Source organism: Stegodyphus dumicola, chromosome 10, assembly GCF_044657685.1.
Source record: "Stegodyphus dumicola isolate Sdum_Otavi_A_Nest chromosome 10, ASM4465768v1".
NCBI classification, from domain to species: Eukaryota; Metazoa; Arthropoda; class Arachnida; order Araneae; family Eresidae; genus Stegodyphus; species Stegodyphus dumicola.
Genome location: NC_140777.1, coordinates 60,633,466 through 60,655,206, shown reverse-complemented (window position 1 = coordinate 60,655,206; position 21,741 = coordinate 60,633,466). Strand labels below are relative to the sequence as shown.

The following is a 21,741-nucleotide window of genomic DNA, read 5'->3' as shown; positions in this document are numbered from 1 at the left end:
CGCAGACGATTCAGCGCCGCTTACCTAATGCGCATGCGCTACTAATTAATTCAGTTTTCACTTCGCGGCAAGGCAAAAATACATAAAAATTCAAAATATTTTCATTAAAATTTGAAAGATATAGAAAAACATAAAACACCAAGTACAGTTAAAACAATTAAAAATCATTTTTTACAATTAAAATTACAGTTTCTATGCAAAAACAAGCTAATAACCTAAATGATAATTCCAGAATGAATTAAGCATAATTTAATTCGCAATAATAAAAGAAGACGTTACTTTGTTGTTGCAAAGCTTAGTTCCTCTAGTTTGCAACAAATCCACTATTCTGCTAAGTTTCAAATGTAAACAAATATGGCTGCTATGGTAATCAAAAATTAGGCTTAGCCGCACTTAAAAAACTTTTAAATTGTTAGTAATTCCACAATTATTGCATGCAGGTTAATTAAAGGCATAAAAATCTTAACCAGAACAACATAATTCAATAATTTTTAAAGCAAAAAATGCATAATTTACAAACATATAAGAATAAAGAAACTTACCTAAGTCGAATCCACTCTCTTCTGAGGCTACTCGATTTTGAGTTATGCGAGATACATAGGGACATACGTACAGGCGCCAAGAAAAAAAAATCTCTTCAGAATTCATTTTAAATCAGTTTTATATTTTTTTGAGGGGAAAAGATTCCTTTATTCTGTCCCTACGTACAGATCTCACGCAAAAACATCGTTAAATTGCATTCGATAGCGGTCAAAATGGATATTTTCGTTGAAATATGATACCCGAAATTTTTCGCGATTACAATACTTCCTTTTTACTTCGTATAAGGAAGTAAAAAGAGAGGTTCACAATTGGATGTTACAGCAGTCCCGTATTGCTAATCGTTTTGAGTTATGCGAAATACACACATACGTGCGTAAGTACGGACGTCACGAAAAAATCCATTTTACGATCTGTTTTGGAATAAAGATTCCTTTATTTCGTACGTCCATACAGACGTCATGAAAAATAAATAAATAAATAAAAATAAAATAAAATAAAATAAACAAATAAATAATAAAAATAAAAATTAAATATTATTAATAATAATAATATCGACTCGGAAATGGTCAAAATGGATGTTTAAGTTGAAATCTGAAAACCGAATTTTTTTTGCGATTACAGTACTTCTTTTAACTTCGTACAAGGAAATAATAAAGGAGCTCTAAACATAGTTAGTCCTAGAACTATTTCAATAAAAATTACATCGGTTGAATTGATTTGAAAAATAAAAACGTACCTTAATACATTTATTTATAGGTGATTATTGTTGATGATTTCTAAATTATAGTTTCTAAATAACTTTAATTAAAAAAGAAACATTACAAATTAAACTATTAAAAAAGAAACTTTACTATAGAACATTTTTCCTAACCAGAATCACAACATACTCCAAAACCATAACATTTTCTACTGATGCCAGATACATTCACTCAATCTTTTATAATCAAGAAAAAAATTAACGTTGCTCAGTATTAAGAATTTTAAAACAAATATCATGAATCACTTACAGAACGTTCCAGACACTTCAAAATGTTCACAATAAAGTACATAATAATACATAATATAGGAATTAATTATAGGAATAATGAACTTTTTGCATTCTGGCAACAGTAACCCACAGCTGATATTTTTTGAATTTTACTCTTCCTTCTCTTTTTGAAAACAATTTTCACATTTTCCCCTTTCCATTAAAAGGTAAGCTGCTTTTTAATCCCACTTTCTTTACGTATTACTATTCAAACTATGATTTGTTAAATTTATTGAATAATTTCGTAAGCGCACTAGTGAGTGATATTACATTTTTGAAAGTCAAGTGTTTGAAACTCTTAACGCTTTTCAAAGTTGAATAACTTCAAACTGAAATATAATCAATAATATTTTTCATGTAAAAGCAGTGGGGTAATAATGTTAGAAATACTACCGGACGTTTTAAAAGGTGCTACTTTGGTAGACGGTTGCACGGATTTTTGGCGATTTACGTTGGCCGAATTGTTGGCGCGATTTTTACAAACGTCAGCCATCTTGAAAAACGCTGTTTTTACGCATAGTAAAGTATTCGAAACTTAAAAAAAATAAATAAATATCGTTAAAAGTAATGGATTAATTTTTTGTTGAAAATGTCATTTTTTAAGATGGCAGCCAAGTGTAAATAAATACATTTACTATGAGTATAAAATACTAAAGTAAGGTTATTATTACTTTCACATAGCAAAGAAGAGAATAAAAACACCGCTATAAAAACATTGGGCCAACGTTTAATTAGATTAACATATTACTGAAATTGAATATCGAATTAAAAACCATCATACCAACATTTAAAAGAATTAGAATATTATTAAATTCAAATACTTTAAAATACGTTATATAGAATATAATTAACATTAAAACATATGGACAATAATTATCTCAGCAATTTCTGAAAATAGTGTATTAATTTTTTTAACAAAAATTGAAGTATACAATTATAAAATAAAAGAAAAATATGTACTTACATTTTTTTGAGTGTTTAACCTGTTGTTTATTGATAAGTACCACAGTAAAAAATCAGAATCATAATTTAGATAACATCTTTGAAGACATCTTTGTAGGACTTCGAAGATATAAATTAAATTTTAAAACGGCGCCGAAATACACAAATTGTCAGTAACCAATCAGGGAGCTGATTACAGCTCGTTAATGCACAAATATTCTATAACCAATCAGGGAGCTGATTACAGCTCGTTAATGCACAAATATTCTATAACCAATCAGAGAGCTTATTACATCACGGCTAGAACTAAAATTATTTAAAAATTCATACATAATAAAATCATTTTTTAAAAAAATGCAAAATTAAATTGTATTTTAATATTTAACAGCCATAAATAATGTTTAAAACAATAGATTAAATTTATACATATTAAAACGAATTACTTTTAAAGTGAGGTGACGTCATTGATTACATCATCCACAACATAAAATTTCATAAAATATGATAAACAATAAAATTTTTATTTCAAATAAAAATGCAAAATTAAATTGATTTTTAATATTTAAAAGCCATAAATAATATTTTAAACACGGAACTTATGCACAATAAAACGTATTATTTTTTAAATAAAATGACAACAAAGTATCGGTTACCATAAATAACTTATCCAGCAATGGGTTTACTATAAGTTGTATTACTCGCCAAAGGAAAATCGCCAAAATTCGTGTAACCGTCTACCAAAGAAGCACCTAATACATAATATAGGAATTAATTATACGAATAATGAACTTTTTGCATTCTGGCAACAGTAACCCACAGCTGATATTTTTTGAATTTTACTCTTCCTTCTCTTTTTGAAAACAATTTTCACATTTTCCCCTTTCCATTAAAAGGTAAGCTGCTTTTTAATCCCACTTTCTTTACGTATTAATATTCAAACTATGATTTGTTAAATTTACCCAATAATTTCGTAAGCGCACTAGTGAGTGATATTACATTTTTGAAAGTCAAGTGTTTGAAACTCTTAACGCTTTTCAAAGTTGAATAACTTCAAACTGAAATATAATCAATAATATTTTTCATGTAAAAGCAGTGGGTTAATAATGTTAGAAATGCTACCTAACGTTTTAAAATACTATTTAATGGCTGTCATAAAATTGCTTCATTGCGATAGGGATCTTTTTTAATTTATTTTTTAACAACACTGCAGGACTTAAACAAATCTGTCAGTACGGAATGGTGACAAGAAAACTCCGCGTGACTTAAAAAAAAAAAAAAAAAAAAAAAAAATGCGGGTGAGGGAAAAAAAATTGTGCTTTAACTGATTAAACCGAAAAACTATCACCAGCGGCTGAGCGGTAACGTCGCTGAACACTGGTAGTTCGGTCCGAGGTTCGAATCCCGCGAACGGGCTGGCTGCATGGGCGTTTTCGTGGTTTTTCTCATGTGTAACGTGTATACGAGTCAGTTTCCCTTAAAACGTCCTCCACGAAGGCATCCCTCCTTTAAGGCAGATAGCCCTCGAGTGCTTTGCCGTAATCTAATAAACCTAAAACCTAAACCGATAAACTATCATGGTGAAAATGTGCTTTAGCCCACTGTTTGCTGATTTTCACAGTAAAGTCTCAGAATACGTTGCATAAACAAAGTTGCGAAGGCGAAGCTAAGTGACGTCCATAAATGGGTGCAACTAAGCTTGTACCAGTTATTAAAACTAAGCTTGTACCAGTTATTATACCATTTATTAAAACAGTAAACAACGTCGCAGTCTCTCATACTTGTATTTCATACAGCTTCAGTATTTTCAAAGATTTTTAAGCTATAGAATTTATGCAAATAAAAAAAAATTTTGTAAATTTATTCCGGCAATGATATCAGAATGTTGCAAATTATTGCGTGTCTTTTAAAAAAAAATAGTATATACTCCAATTTGTGTTAAATCTATTAATATAAGGGCTCGATAAATTTCAAAACTTGCCCTTTTGATGATTTTCTTGATGCTGGATTATATTCCGGGTAGCTGCTAGGAAAAAACTAATGTCTTTTGTGAAATCATTCATAACGTAAAATTAATCATACGCATGACTTTTCTTTTTCTTAGTTTTATATTGACATAATATTATTTACATTTTAAGTTTAAAAGGATAATTATTTAAACAACAATATCCGATTACAGACGATTCAAAAACTGCCCAAAATCGAGTTCAGGTTCTAAAAAAAATGCTAGTTCTACAGTTTTCGTCTGGTTTCTCTCTGTTGCCAAAACGCTCGAATCAATAACTATTTTTCCTCTTCTTTTTTTCTTTTTCTTTTACCGGAGTAGTTGCCAACAAATTTAAATTCATATTATCGAACATTTTAATTTTATCATTTTTACAAATAACCTTGTTGCTAAGTAACGACACATTTCCTTAGGTACTAGTAAGTAGACAATCTTCCATTATTTTCTAAGACTTTTAAACATTAATAAAAAAAGAAAATATTTTTTATCGCATATCAACATCATACACAGCTTTCATATCACTATTTCTTAAATTCTTAAATCCCGTCATATTCTCTCTGTAGTCATACTAGAACTCTACACATTCTACTGATAAAAAAATCTTAATTTCTCACAATGAAAGAAATAAATATTACAAATCTGGAACACCAAGCAATACTTCACATACACACACACACACACACATATTATCAATGAACTCGATATAATTGATAATCGAATTGATCATATTATCAAGTGCAACTGCGATAGCAAATCTTACGTATTAAAATAACAAAGTAAAAGTTATTTACAGGGTCAAAGTTTACATTGCTACTATTGAGTAGATCGTCGGATAATCGATATTTTTCGGAAAGCATTATCAACATATCAAAACCAAACAATTAAAAATACAATTTAATTTTTTTAAAACAAGAGATGTCTAAAGTATAACTTGCAATTAAAACAACAATACCAATTTAAAATTCACAAACGATACATTAAACATTGCATATAAAATACGTTACATTACTGCTCAGCATAACATACAGCGTCTCTTTGCCCATGTGCATAACGATTTGTATTCACTCGAAAAACATCAAAGAATTGCAAAAACTTGGTGTCCATGTACACATCGATCTATTTTCACTCAAAAAAAAAAAAAAATCAGAGAATTGCTCAAACTCGGCATTGCGCACTGCATTGACCCATAAACCCTTCGATCTATTTTCACTCAAAAAAAAAAAAAAAAAAAAAATCAGAGAATTGCTCAAACTCGGCATTGCGCACTGCATTGACCCATGTACCCTTCGATCTATTTTCACTCCAAAAAAAAAAAAAAAAAAAAAAATCAGAGAATTACACAAACATGGCATCGCGCACAACCTCGGCATTGCCCACTGCACTGGTTTTGCCCATGTTCACATCAATCTATTTTCACTTGAAAACATCAGAGAAATGCACAAACTCTGCATTTGCTTTGGCCATGTACACATCGATTAATTTTCACTTAACATTAGAGAATTGCACAACATCGGCATTGCACACTGCATTGGCTTTGCCTATGTACACATCGATCTATTTTTACTTGAAAAACATCAAAGAATTGTACAACCTCAGCTTTTTTCATCTTCTAGGATTGAGGCAAAATATTAAAGATAAGCAACATTAATTAAAATGAAGCATACAAGAAAAAAATTTTCATTTACCCTTTTCATGAAAAATGTAAAGTCGTTTTGAGGGTCTTTTTTATATGTATATATATATATATGTAAGATAAAAATATATGAATCAGAATTATAACTATAAACATTAATTCTTCCTCTCTATTCTAAAGTCGTAATAACTTATCTGCATTGCGTCATTCAAATTAATCATGCGATCTTACGTAACCGTTAATACCATATGCCTCTTGACGACCAATCACCGAATTGTAAACCAAAACTTTTCTCTTCGCGTGCCTCCATCTTGCATAACGATGCACTTCAGCTTTTGCTCTGTGCTCTGCTAAAATGTAATATCGCTGGCTTGCTTTCTATCTCAAAAATATCAAAAATGTAAATCTGTGGATAGGCACGACTAGAGTGCCAAATGATTGTGGCCACAAATATCAATTGGAAATAAAAATGGAATTAAAACTGCCTCGACTGCCAAGTTCTTTAAATACTACGCAATCAAAATTCTTGTTCAATATGGATCTAAGCACGCATCTACAGTGTTCCGTCATTTCCTTTGTGCTTTTAATATGACAATTATGGCTCCCCGGCGGGGAATCGAAGCCCGGTCTCCCGCGTGACAGGCGGGGATACTGACCTTCGTTTTTCCTTTGCTTTTATTATGACAATTAAGTCGACAGGATAGTTTCCTGCAGCCTGAAACCTCAATGGAAAATTTAATTCAGCTCTTCAAATCATCGTTTTGTGATAAATCCAAGATAATGTGAAATAAGTGAATGATCAAGTTTGTTTTTTCAGTGTTTAAAAAATAACAGATCATTCTTCTGCTGTGGTGTTTTGCAAGTGCTTCAAAAAAAAAATAATCATGCGTAGTGTTTCCAGATTGAAAGTAATCTCTCGATAAATTGAGAAGTTCGAATGCCTAGTGAAAAAGAAATCATCAGTGAATTTACCGTTTAGGAATTAAGCATTACAGCGGTTCAAGGTCGATCCGAGTTAGTGTTTGCAAGTATGTGCGACAGAAAATTATTTGCACTTCCGCTTTTTCAACAGCTCAAAAATTATTACATTCGTGTGAACCTAGCTCAGGAACTAAATTATTTAATGTGCTGCGAATTCTATAGTTTTCATTTCAACTTTGGTTAAAATTTCTGCAATTTGTTTTGACAAAATCTGAAATTCTTGTTCATTAATTTTTCTAATTTTTCATAATTATATGTGAGCAAATTTAGTAACGAATTTTAAGCTATTTAAATTATTCATAGGGAAGGATATTAAGATAAGTTTTTATGTTTTTGAAATTTTGTTGAGAATTTTGAATACGAATTTTATAATTATTCTAAAAATGAAGATATTAAAAATAAGTGAAATTATTACAGATAAGTAATATGAAATTATGGTAAATGCATGTTAAGATTTATGGGTTATTGTGTGTTAAGTATAGTATGATGAGGGTGTACTGGTTCCTTCAACAGAGGCCTGTAATTACCTCTGTACAGTTGTTCCCTTCACCCTCTTCAAATAAGATAATGTTGGAGGCTCTCATTTTATGAGTGTGTGCAATTCTTTTATATTATCATTATTATTATATTTTTTTATTATGGAATGTATTAGTGCAGTTCTCAAAGGCCAGTTACCTTAATGCAAGGAACGGAGGCCTTTTCAAGTAACTGCCAAGGCACCCTAGGCCACCAGTGCATAGAACACACTGGTTAGCTCAAGAGGACAGCCCTATTGATGGATATGTTTGTTTAGAAGTATTGCGAGGCTTCCAGTTTGGTAAAATACAGGAATTGTAAATGAAAGATGATAACGGTGAAACCATAATTTCTGAAGCTCACTCCTATTATTATATGGTATTAAAATATAATTTATCAATATGAAAATTAATATCATAAATATTTATGTGCATTACATTTAATTATAAATATTGATTATGTAAAAGTTTATTTTGTGATATTCTGCGATAACAAGAACCTTCCCTGAAGAATTATGATTATGTGAACTCTCAAACAAAAAGACTTTTAGACTGGAATGCTGAAAAAGTCAATAGGACTCTAAAAATTAAAAATTTATTTAAAAAAAATTGATATTTATAAATTATACTTTTATAGAATCAAAATTTTATGATTTATGTTTTTTTTTAACATTTGCTAGTGCTTTAACTCTCTCTCTTTAAAAAGGCTTCTCTTTCGCTACGCCTTTTTCTTTTTTGAAGGGGGGGGGAATATGTAAGATAAAAATATATGAATCAGAATTATAACTATAAACATTAATTCTCCCTCTCTATTCTAAAGTCGTAATAACTTATCTGCATTGCGTCATTCAAATTAATCATGCGATCTTACGTAACCGTTAATACCATATGCCTCTTGACGACCAATCACCGAATTGTAAACCAAAACTTTTCTCTTCGCGTGCCTCCATCTTGCATAACGATGCACTTCAGCTTTTGCTCTGTGCTCTGCTAAGATGTAATATCGCTGGCTTGCTTTCTATCTCAAAAGTATCAAAAATGTAAATCTTCTGTGGATAGGCACGACTAGAGTGCCAAGTGATTGTGGCCACAAATATCAATTGGAAATAAAAATGGAATTAAAACTGCCTCGACTGCCAAGTTCTTTAAATACTACGCAATCAAAATTCTTGTTCAATATGGATCTAAGCACGCATCTACAGTGTTCCGTCATTTCCTTTGTGCTTTTAATATGACAATTATGGCTCCCCGGCGGGGAATCGAACCTCGGTCTCCCGCGTGACAGGCGGGGATACTGACCTTCGTTTTTCCTTTGCTTTTATTATGACATATATATATATTGAATTCATTTCAAGAGGAAACTCTTTTGGACACTCCCCTATCTTTAAGAAAACTTACTAACGTTTTATCCGCCGTTTCCGTAATATATGCAGAAAAATGGAAAAAACCCACAGGGGGAAACGCTCGATTAAGAACCACCACATAAGAACATTCAAACCGCAACTGAATTAGCTGCTCAAATTAAAAAAAAAAAAAAAAAAAAAAAAAAAAAAAAAAAAAAAAAAAACGAAAGCTTTCAGATTTTACATTACGCCCAAAAGGGCGTTTTTTTTTTTAATGTTTTGTGTGTTACCTTTATTTATCAAGTATCACGTTCTTCGCACTTAAACCATAAAATTCACTTCAACAGCAATATCCCAAAATAATTTTAAAATGAGCATAGCGTTTAGAACTTCCGATATACAGTTTCGCGCTCTGGAGATAATACCTCCCCCCTGCACTGTACTGCCATTACTCGCTTTGAAATCTTTTGAGTTTGTTAATCGAAAATTCGTTAAAGTTTTACAAAATATGAAACAGATAACAAAACAAAATTCCAAGTTTGGGATGCCCATATTTGGTTGAAAACGTACGTTATTCAAAATTTGATGGCTCTTGGTACCATTGTTTTATCACAATGCGAGAAACATTTATGCAGATTTTTTAATATTTAATTTCTTTAAATATAACACAGAGCGATAACATTTAGTGGTAACAGAATAACAACACAGCTTCAAAATATCGTGATAGCCATTTTGGCGTGTTTATTGCCCATTCAAAAAAATCGCCAAGCAGTGGGCTAAACCGCATTTCAGCCAAATATTATTACCGAAAACTTGATTAAACTGAAAAACTATCATTTCGTTCAATCGCGCATATCGAATTAATGTTATGCAGGAATTTCGCTGTATGCTTCATATCCTTTAACCAATATTTTTACATATTTTAACAGTTTTATTGATTGCTTACTCATTAAAGAAAATTATAGTTATTTGTTAAAATAAATTATATTTATTTGTTTTATAAGTATCTGAATTTTACAGACTAGCTGTAAACAAAGAAAAATACAATTTATTTCCAACTAGCAGCTAAGCTGCCATTTTTCGTCTGGCTTTAAATGTACCGGAAAAATGCCTGAAGGGAATACCAAACGTTAAATTTAAAATCTGCGCAGAATTTTACTCTGCAAAACAACTTCACAAAAAGAAAAGGCAAATGAAAAAAATGTATTACATATAACAAAATTACAATGAAATACGCAATATCCCTTAATACAAATATTAATTATCCTAATAAATAAATTAATCAACTTCCCGTTGCCTTCTCTCAACAAACGTCTAGTATTCAAGAGAAACATTAAATTTAAAAACTGCATAGAATTATCGCCCTCATTTTTCCAAGTGGCAACAGTGTTGATTTTCAACAGTCAGCAGTCCAGTATGCAATTGAATGAAAAACTGTTGTTAAAAACCACATTTCTAAAAGAATGAAACTATTCAAAATGATGCGATAAACTCAAAAAAATAAAAAATCTGATTTGAATTTTGAAAAAATCGTTTCGAAGTGCACTGGCTCTTGTCGAGATGCACCTATATACCAAATTTCGTAGCTCTGGGTCTACGCTCAGCACGAAGGAAAGACAAAACAGACTCTTTCTTTTATGATATGTAGAGATTATTCTGAAATCAAAACAATTATGGTTCAACGTGATTAACTGTTTTCCTCGCTCTTCTAAAACATAAAAATGCTTTTCTTTTTCTTTTGTAAAATAAAAAGTAACTTTAATTTTTTAAAGTACATTTTTTTTAGTTATTCTATTATACATGTTTCTATAATTTACGTTTTATATACTAAAATTAGCTACCCCCTAATATTGAAAACACGAAATAATTAAAAAAAAACTAACTAAATTCTCTACTAATTAAGTAAAACTTCATAATAATTATCGGCTTTTTTTAAGGTGTTACAAGGAAAAAACAATGGTATTCATGTAGTATGCGATCTACCGCTTTAATTAACTCGTTATTTCACAGATGGCACCACTGAAACTTATTTTTAAATATGAAAATAAAATACGAAAATATAAAGGAAAGTAATTTAATTAATTAATTTAATAACTCATTAACTTTTTTATTCCACTAAATTTAGTTTACAGTTGGCGAGTTGGCGATTTTGGCGACTTTAATAAGAAAGATCACCAAACCCTCGGCATTTATAATACCTCAGGATATATTATCAACCAGAAAGGATCAAACGAGAACAATTAAAACTACAAAATTGATGATTAAAAATACAGTTTACTTTTGCTCTCTCCAGTCTTACATAATTTTCCCTCAGCTGCCGAGAAATTTCTAGTACTATGCATTTCTGGAAATTACTGGTAGGTATATACGGTTAATAAGAACCGGATACTGTTACAGTTACATATAAGGATCAATCACAGTTATGCAACTACAATACCAATTACATTCATACAAGGACCGGACCAACCACAATGTTAGTCCTGTCCCTGTATCTTATTTTTTCGCCAAAGCTTCTCTCAAGGTCTTTCATGTTACATTATACAAGAGATACTACTTCATTAAAATTCTTTAAATATATAAAAAAAAATTCGTAACAATTAATTTTATAGGTTTCTTGAGTCAATAAAATTTTAAACATCACCGACTTAATCCATCTGATACTTTAGAAATTACAAGGAGAAAAATCCTCCACTACGAAACTATTTTTGTCAGCCTTAACAGACACTTTCGGATATACAGTAAAACCTCGGTTATTCGTTCGTGAAGGCCATTTGTCATCGAAAATGTTCGTAAAACAGAACAATTTTTCCCTAGGAATCAATGTAAAAAGTTTAAACTGTAAAATCATTCTTGGACATAATAATTGTTTATTTAAACCAGAGATTCCTTTGCATGACCCTTTTTAGAATCCATATACAGTATAACAAATTTTAACATGTTTCGAAAACAATTTCAAAGTTTATTTTGATTTTTATTTTTTCAGGATTTTATTACACAATGGCTTCACCCATCTTCAGTCTTAGAACTGTGATAAAACATTATGAGGTAAGTAAATACTATTTAACATGCCAAAATGAAACAGTACAGCGTGCTCGTAAAAAAACTTCCCCGATATATGAACCCCTAGCAACTTACCGCTGAACCAACTAAAATGAAGTTTCAGATATTGTTATTTGAAGGTATGTCGTTCGAGATTGTGATGATTTAATACAATACAGCTCTCATACTTACAGTGAAAAGATTTCGAAATTTTCGGATAGCAACATCTACTTTTATTGCGCCGATTGATCAGCACACGGAGAAACCATAAATGACGTTGGATTGATACACGTTAAACGAACGTAACATATTTTTGGTCTTGGGGTTATCTGAAATCTAGGGCGTAAATAAGAGGGTATTGCGATTCGAAAATTTCGAAATTTTTTCAATGTAACCGTAACCGGGAGACTCTATTGTTTTTCAATCATTATAACCACGAACGCCTATCTTCAAATAACGGTGCCTGAAATTTCATTCCAGTTGTTGAGTGAGTAGGTCGTTATAGGTTCATATATCGGGGAAGATTTTTTATGACTATGCTGTATTTTTCAAACATGTGTGTAATACCCATTTGTACTCTAACGTTTTAAAACGCACTTATGCACAATCTAAATCAGAGTTTGATTAATGAAGCTGACACCACGCTCTGTGCCGTACTCAAAATAAGTATTCTCATCCAGGGCACCGACTACGTAATAATTCGCAGTCCTTTTAATTATCATTTTCCTCCACAATTACCTAACAGACATAAGAGCAAAAATGCATTAAAAAAGGTAGTTTCTGGAAAAAGACATAAAAATCCTTGCTAGTAATGAACTGAAGATTTATAAGTAAATGAACAAGGAAAGATATAGTCATAAAACAATTTTATTAATTTTAATACTAGGTATTTGCGTATTAGCCCGTCGACCGTGAAAGCTAAAATCGAATAACGAAAACTGGCGGAGATGCCGCCAAAGTTGCGCCAATCGTTTCTGCACAATTCAGAAGGACCCGACGCGTTTTTATTTTAAAAACAACGAGCATTCGTTACGCTTCCTTTTTGCGCCTCATAAAAAGGCTTTCGTCGATTTAAGCCCTCCGATTTCACCCGAAGCTTTGTTTAGAATGCTATGAGTATAAACTTCCTAAAGGTTGTAATTTGTTACTGTTTTGTGGCCGTATTCAGCTGACCATATATGTTCATTATTATATTATTACACATTATATGCAATTTTTTTAAACAAAGAAAAACTGATGTCGAAACCGCATGACTTTATTGTACGGCTTAACAAATTCTATACCTTTTGCTGCACTTCATTTAAAATTATTTCCTCGAATTGCTACAAATTAATTAACCGAACCTACCAGGCAGGTTGAAACTGATATCAAAAATTGCAGATTTTGAAATTAAATATCCCTGTCAGTTTTTATCCTTTACAGTTTTATTACTTCATACGGAATATAAGCTTTCCAAAATATAAGCATAGGAAATGAAAGCATTAAAAGTTTGATTCCGTTATTTAAAAAATAATAATAATAAACAAACAAAACTTTTTAATTTTTATTTATTTGTTTATTTATATTTAATTTTTTTTTTTTTTTTTTAAATTTTCCATTGCCAAACCATGAACATTTTCGTCATTTAAAACACACACATACATATATATATATATATATACACACACACATGTAACCCCCGGCAGTTCCAAAAGTATATTATGTATACACGTTTGGTCCTGGCGAATGCAATAAAAAATGGAAGTGCATAACTAGATTTTATGGCAGTCACACACACAAAATTTGAACGTTTTGCGGCTTATCATTTGAGTTATGTGAGAAATATACAAACGTAGATACATACAGGCGTTGTGAAAAAAAGTCTATTTTGAATCCATTTCACAATCAGTTTTAGAATAAAAAATACCTTTTTCCTCGTACGTATAGACGCCATTCAAGAAAACAGTCAAAATGGACTCACGAAACGGTTAAAGTGGGCGTTCCGTTGAAATCTGGATAACAGAATGTTTTCGGATTACAGTACTTCCTTTACTTCGTACAAGTAAGTAAAATTACAGCAACAACAGCCAACTTATATTATCGTTCAGAGAAACAAACGGAAGCTTATCGAGAATCAATCGGGGGGGGGGTACAACGAATGAAAGCGCAAATGTTAACGGGCGTATTGTGACGTCATGTTTATCCATAATTTGCGTAAAATAGCACTGCTTGGCAACAGTTTCATGGTCCAAGAGATAACACGTAAGTATCCGGGAATATAATACATTATACCCGATAACGGATAAAAGCACACTATTATTTATCAATATTATTACAGGACACTTGAAAGTTTAACCAATTGTAGGCCTTCATAAATTCATATTGTGGTGCATTATTTTACACAATTAAAATCTACTACATACTGTATAAATAATATTTTAAATTTCTATTCTAAAATCTACACGAAGCAGATTTCGTATTCTATACCTAGTAAATATGTTCTCTTTTTAAGCAATCAAATTTAAAAAAAATCGTACATTTTCCCCCAGTGTCCAAGATACATACATAAGGTACTCAACGCAGTCTAGGGGGAAATGCGAACATTTAACATTAGCAAAGAATTTAGCTATTTAAAAAACTGACAATTAAGTTATAAATCAATTCCTGATTGATGACATACAACTTTGCTGTTAAGAATAAATTATTTTTGCAAGACTGTGGCTAGAATGGAGAAAGTGAGGCATCGGCCTCGGAGGGAAACGCAAAACTGATACATAATAAGGCCCACAAACAGCCGAGTATTTAAGTCAGTTAACACTGATAATTTCGACCTGCTTCGATTTCAGACGAATGAGGTGGCTGCATATAGACGTTCTCGTGTTTTCTCGTGTGTAACGTGATTACGAGCTAGTTTCCCTTAGAAGGTTTCCCACAAAGGTAGCCTTCTCTTAGGCAGATAGCTCTCGCGTGCTTTGCTATAATTAAATAAAGCAAACAAGCTAAAATACGACAAGTACGTTAAAAAGAATAAAGTATATTTAAAGAAGTGTAGTTCTGATGTATTACAAATCTGTGACTTGAAGAATTTAAAAATTGTTTTCAGTTGAAATTAATGTCTAATGTTTTTGCATATAGAAGAACATAACGAGTCTTCCATGTAAAATGGATAATATTTACCAATTTTAGTAAGCATTTCGTTCATTTCTTTTTCATACAGCTCATACCTATGACAACGCTGTTCGTTGCCCACATGGTGGGTTCCTTTGCTTTCGGCGCGTACATGCTTTGCACGAAACCGGATGTAACGTAAGTATTCTTCATTTTTATAAATTATCCGATTTGCTGAATGCAGAATTATAATTCATTCAAAGTATTTTTTTCCCACAAAAATACGAAATCTGGTGGATAGTGGCGTAGCTAGAGCTTTTGCTGCCCAGGATATCCCCGAGTCTGCCACTTGAGAATGGTCCGCTTCTCTCGATATAAAAATAAATAACTAAAAAAAAAAAGGTCAAAATGATATATAGGAAAATAAATTTAAACTTTACATTTACTATTTTGAAGAAAAATTTAATTTTAACATTTTAAAATTATATTGTTCTTTTTTTCAGGGTGGGGGAGGTTCTCAAAAACCACTGATGATATTTATTGTAAAGGTCTACTTGATAGTTGAGTGTAATGTTGACTGTTGAGAAAGATTGCTTAAATGCAAAATAAACATTTGTAATTCTTAAATACTATCTAAATACTATTTAGAAAACTGTTCTGACAACTAGCACTGTTTACAATTCTGAGGTAAGTTATCAACAGTATTACAATATCTGGAACTTTGTTACTTGAGAATAAACTGCTTTAGTTCAAAAGGTCCACGTTCTTTGTTTCGTCTTTCCTACCAATATCAGAAATAAAACTCTTAGAATACTAATACATTAATCTCATTCATTCAATGTTGACATTAATTCCAAATAACTTATAGGGAAGTACTTATAAAATATAATGCATTCAATACGAAATACTTCAAATTCGTATGAAATTCAAAGTACACAAAATCTAACTCTACTTAATATGCGATATTTACAAAACAATTTACCATGGCACAGCAAATTACACGACAAATATTACCACCAGTGAACAACGCAGATATGTATGTGTGTGTGTGTGCAATATACAAGACAACTAAAATTTTACAAGGTAATAAAAATTTAAAATCATAAAACAAATGTACATTAATATAAAAAAAAATATAAAGTTCCGCATCACCTGGAGCAGAAAAGCATTAAATCTAAGCCACAAAGTGAAAACCCAATAAAATCGTCAACGCGCAGAAAAATATGAAATAATGCTGCACTCAATTTCAATACACTGGGCAGAAAGATTTCAACAAATGGCGCACAGACGATGTCTGCCTTAACATTAGGCTTAATGACAAACTACAAAAGAAGAGTGAACATTCTAATTATATGTGCACGGGTAAGTTATTGAAGTACTAAAAGTCAATCACTGACAGATTGGTGCTACTTTGGTAGACGGTTGCACGGATTTTTTGGCGATTTGCGTTGGCGCGGTGTGTGTGTCTTTCGCTTGCGCTGCGCGTAAGCTAATAGACCCACGGCTACGAAATTTGGTACGCTGGCAGCGAAGCTGCTAGTATTAAATAATGAAAGTTGTCACCGAAATAAAAAAGAATTATTTATATTTAAAATGTATGGTCTGCTCAATAATGTAAATTCCAAAGCACAAATTTTATAATTCTATTGAGATATTAGGTTTAATTTAGAGCAAGAAACATGAAAAATGAACAAAACCCTCGCAGGGATTTAAACTCTGGACCTCTCAGTTGCCAGTTCAATACGCTTCCAATTAATTACACCACTATGACACGGATTAAAGAAAGAGAAGATTCTTTACAAGCCTACAGTGTCTCACAAAAGTGTTCTCACACTTTAAGAATTTGCGGAAAAAGCGCTGTAACCCGGAATTGAATTCGAATATAAAGGCCAATATTTTTTCATATCATCTCCATGTGACTTTGAATAAAACCAAACTTTTTAACTTTTAATACTAACTTTTTTTTTTTTTTTCTTTTCTTTTTCTTTTTTTTTTTTTTTTTTTTTTTTTCTAAATTTGAAAATGTAAGGAGGCATCGATAAAACACGCCACAAAAGTCATCGTGCACCGAAATATTTTCGTAAAATTTCATAAATAAAATTATCATCTACCACTTTTTTTCTGCATTTTGGTGACATTTAAAAAATTGTTTGGCTTTATTTTTGCTTGATAATCGTTATATTTTATTTACTATTTAAAACAGCTTGTAGGTGTAAGGAAACAACGAACAGCATTCGAAAACTGGTCATTTTTTATCACAAGGATGGAAATTCAATTCGGGATGTGGCTAAATTAGAAAATTTATCCCATTTTATGGTACAGTACGTGATAAAATGCTTTAAAGAAGAAAATCGGATCCAAAATAATGTAAGAAAAGTTGTCCGGCAAAGAGGACTTGATATGACTTAACGTGATCAGAGATTTATAGTTAGAAAAATCTGTGAAAAATCCGTTTTAATATCGCTGAGTTTGTATAAAATATGAAATTCGTTAAATTTCTATGAATTCGTTAAACTATTGTACTACATTCGTACAATTTGTTCAAAATATGAAATGAATCAAAAACAATTTCAAAATTCAAAATTAGGGTTACGATTTGCCCATGTTCGGTGGAGGGCGACATTTATTAAAAATTCGGTAGCTCTCCTGTTTTCTGAATGCGGAAGACATATATACAGATTTATCATTTAATATTTTTGAAAAATAATACATGACGATAATATTTGGTGGCAACAATTTAAAAAGTGATTTGAATACAAAAGTGTTACGGACAAAAAAGTGAGCTTCAAAGCTTAATAGCACTTCTAGTACTGATAAAAGATAACTGTAAATCTGTCAGGGCATACTAAAATCGCTTAACTACGATTAAGAGCATAATAAAACACACTAACTGCAACCATGGCATTGAAAATTCTACACCACATTCAGATACTAGAAAACTGCTAATCACATCGGTAATTAGTTATTTGCTGTCCTTCTTTTGAAAACATACAAGAATGAACCGAATGCCCCATCAATGCGAGACACATCATTTTTAACGACGTATTTATTCCGTCTCGTTATTCGCTTTGTCATCGTCGGGCTCTGATTCTGAAAACCTGTCACCTATGAAAAATGCACATTCGATCCCACTCGGCTGAGAAAACAATAACGACCGTAACATAATCATTCACAGAAACACTCTGAAGGAATAATTTATCTCATTTGACAGGTATCCATCCTGACGACGTACGCGCATGCGTACCTCGAATGGTTTCAACGACAATACAAAAAAATAATTATAATTAATTATATACATAGCGACTTTTTTACGAATTTCATCTAACGAAGTTATTGAATATTATCCCCGTATTTATACTTTGATTTTAAGTTTGCTAGTTTCTTACTTCCTTAGACAAAGTAAACATTCGCGAAAAATTTTGCTTGAATATTTTATTGGAAATATCTATCCATTTTGACGGTTTTCGAACCCATTTTGATTTTTTTAGCCCGAAGGGCGTTATCAGAAGGGCTATTAATTTCGTTTTGGTATTTTGCGTTGGCTCACAATAAAAGTCTGGGGCCCACCAGCGGCCGAGCGGTAAAGTCGCTGAACACTGGTAGTTCGGTCCGAGGCTCGAATCCCGCGAACGGGCTGCCTGCATGGGCGTTTTCGTGGTTTTCTCCATGTGTAACGTGTATACGAGTCAGTTTCCCTAAGAAAGTCCTCCACGAAGGCATCACTCCCCTTAGGCAGATAGCCATAGTGTGCTTTGCCATAATTAAATACACCACTACACCACCACTATAAAGTCTGAATCACTTTTCAAATTGTTGCCACCAAATATTATCGCTATGTATTATATTTAAATTAAATAATGAAGAATCTGCACAAAGATATGCATGTTTCTCGCACTGTGATATAACAACGGCACCTAGAGCCATCCAATTTTGAATAACACGCAATCCTCCACCCGAATATGGGCATCTGGAAGACCAAATTTGGAATTTGGAATTTGTTTTATTACCGTTTTCAAATTTAACGAATTTTTGATTAACAAACTCAGCGATTTAAAAGCGAGCAATGGCAACATTTATACGGGAGGGGGGGATAACACTACATTTTTATCTCCAGCGCGTGACACTGAGTTTTCGAAATTCTAAAGACATGCTGTTTTAAAATTATCTTGTAATATTGCTGTTGAATTGAATTTTATGGTTTAAGTGCGAAGAACATTATATTTAATAAATAAAGGTAATACACAAAACGTTAAAAAAAAAAAAAAAAAAAAAAAAAAAAAAAAAAAAAAAAAAAAAAAAGAAGAAGAAGCCCCCTATGGGCGTAATGTAAAGTCTTTTTTTTTTTTTTTTTTTTTTTTTTTTTTTTTTTTTTTTTTTGTTTGTTTGTTTGTTGGGGGGATGGCAAGACGTCTAGATGTACGAACAGAATAAAGGACTCTTTTTTACCAAAATGGATTGTAAAATCGATGCAAAAGAGATTCTTTTCTTGACGTGGGTACGTACGTATGAACCTCGCATAACCCTCCCCCCCCCGCCCCAAAAAAAGGATTAGCCGTAGAAGATTGAAATTTTGTACATGAGACTGCTATAACATTTAGTTATGCACCTCCCCTTTTTTATTTCAATTGGCAGAAACAAATGTACTGTTAATAATTTTGTGCTTAGATAATTTTAGTAGAATTATAAGTAAAATTGTTGTATTTCTTTTGTAACATGAAAAATCTGAAGAGAAGCTATGCCGGAAAAGTAAGATTATAGGGACATTTAACGTTGAGTAAATGGGTATCTCGGTAATTTAGCAAGATATCGCCAACCCGACAACGGTTTTGGGAATTTATTTTCTCGCCATCGCCAAAAGTCGCCGAACTAGGCGACATTTTAGTTCGGTTCCTGTATCAAATCGTAATATGTACTGAAATTCAATAAATGTAATAAATCACTATGTTAGATGTAACCGTAAAATTCGGTGGAAAGTTTAACAGTTAGCTAGGTTCGGCAATACCTCAATTACCTGTAGTACTACTGGACTAGCTTCTACCTGTACCTGTAACCTTAATTCCACCCTCCTATTCCTTCCAAGTAATTTCGAGAAGCATAAAGTACTAGAAATATCTCGGCGGCCGGCTGAAAACTTTTAAATTAAACAGGTCGTTAACATTATGTGGCTCGTGAAACGGCATTCTGAGTCCCCCCCCTCTTCTTTAAGGAAATAATTCCCTTGATCCGTTTAACGCACAAGTTAAAAACTTTCAGATAAAAGTATGCATACTTTCATTCACATAACAAATACAGCTTTAAAAAAACTTGTACCTAAAAACATTTTTTACGCGAACATCAGGAAGCAGGATTTGTAACGTTGCGTGCGTACGGGTTCGTAACGGATTGAATGTACACAGAACCTATGATAGCTTGATAAAATTTACTTTTACCAAGAGAAATACTTTACACTTCTGAAACTTTCAACAAAAATCTAATACAGCTCTTCTTCGTATCACAGACTGAAATCAGTAGTTACGCTTCAAACTACTATAAGGACAATCAAAATCGTAAAAAACAACCTTATATTTAGCGTAGGTATATACCTATATTTAGGTAACCTTATATTTAGCGTAGGTATATACCTACGCTAAATATAAGGTTACCTACGCTACCTACCTACCTAATACCTACGCTAACTAAATATAAGGTTGTTTTTTACGATTTTGATTGTCACATTAGCGTGTTTCTCTTCTAGTCTACTACAAGGACGTTAAACACAATAATAATTATACTATCAAAAGAAAATAAATATAGAACACAACATTTATTATCAAAAAACTAGATTAAATTGAACAATAAATTAAAAATATTATACTCCTAATTTTTATTCTGAGTGTCCAGATAGTTTCTGGAATTTTCAATTTCGTTACTGCATTTGTAGGTTGGTCCTTGGCAGCAAAGCTTTGCTTTCCTTATATGCGTGGGATTAAAATTGCTGGAGTTAGAGCGTAACTTGTTGAAGTGACAGAATACAATTAATTCAGTATTTCGGGAGATATATGACTATGATTACTGCTTCTATGGTGCCTCTTCTGCTAACAGAAATATGTTTACGATGTTTTTCTCCTTAATCTTTGCATTTAAGTCGTTTTTTCAATGAATCTACTACAGTCAAAAGTCGTTAATTCGGACACCCATAATTCGGAATGATCTATAATCCGGACCTCAAAGCTACAAACTTTCTGCGCATCCGTCGCGTTGACGCATGCGCGTAGGACTATTACGGCTGCGAATATGCGTGTTTGCATGCCCAAAATACGTTTACGCATGCGTGTTTAATGTATAACGGACGGTATAAGCTAAGCTAAAATTATCTAATTCGGTTAATATTGCAGATTGCGTTGTTCCTTAATCTTCGAATTGGATCCGGCTTATTATTTTTTTGCAGACTGTTAGAGCAATTTTATAAAAGTAAGCTTGAACTTTCGATAATGTCAAATAGAATTTCCGATATATATTTACTAATATGTAAAGGATCTACAAAGCGAAAGTATGTTTCGAAGTCCATTAAACAAAAAGTGAAATTGCTGCAAAAAATGGATAAAGGCATATCCTTTGTTTATCTAAACATTCCGAAATCTGTTTATCAA

General features: G+C 31.9%; 1 protein-coding gene and 1 long non-coding RNA gene across 2 annotated transcripts in view; one reads left to right on the top strand and one right to left on the bottom strand.

The window, feature by feature from the left end:
• The window catches only part of LOC118192872 (uncharacterized), a 408,484-nt gene that overhangs the window by 342,290 nt on the left and 44,453 nt on the right, over positions 1-21,741 (bottom strand). The gene's annotated exons all lie outside the window — the stretch shown is intronic.
• Positions 1-21,741, top strand: part of LOC146994978 (uncharacterized) — a 36,292-nt gene that overhangs the window by 9,148 nt on the left and 5,403 nt on the right. Inside the window, exons 2-3 of the long non-coding RNA XR_015043677.1 lie at positions 11,970-12,031; positions 15,222-15,310. This is a non-coding gene — a long non-coding RNA (uncharacterized LOC146994978). The remainder of the gene's footprint in view (positions 1-11,969; positions 12,032-15,221; positions 15,311-21,741) is intronic.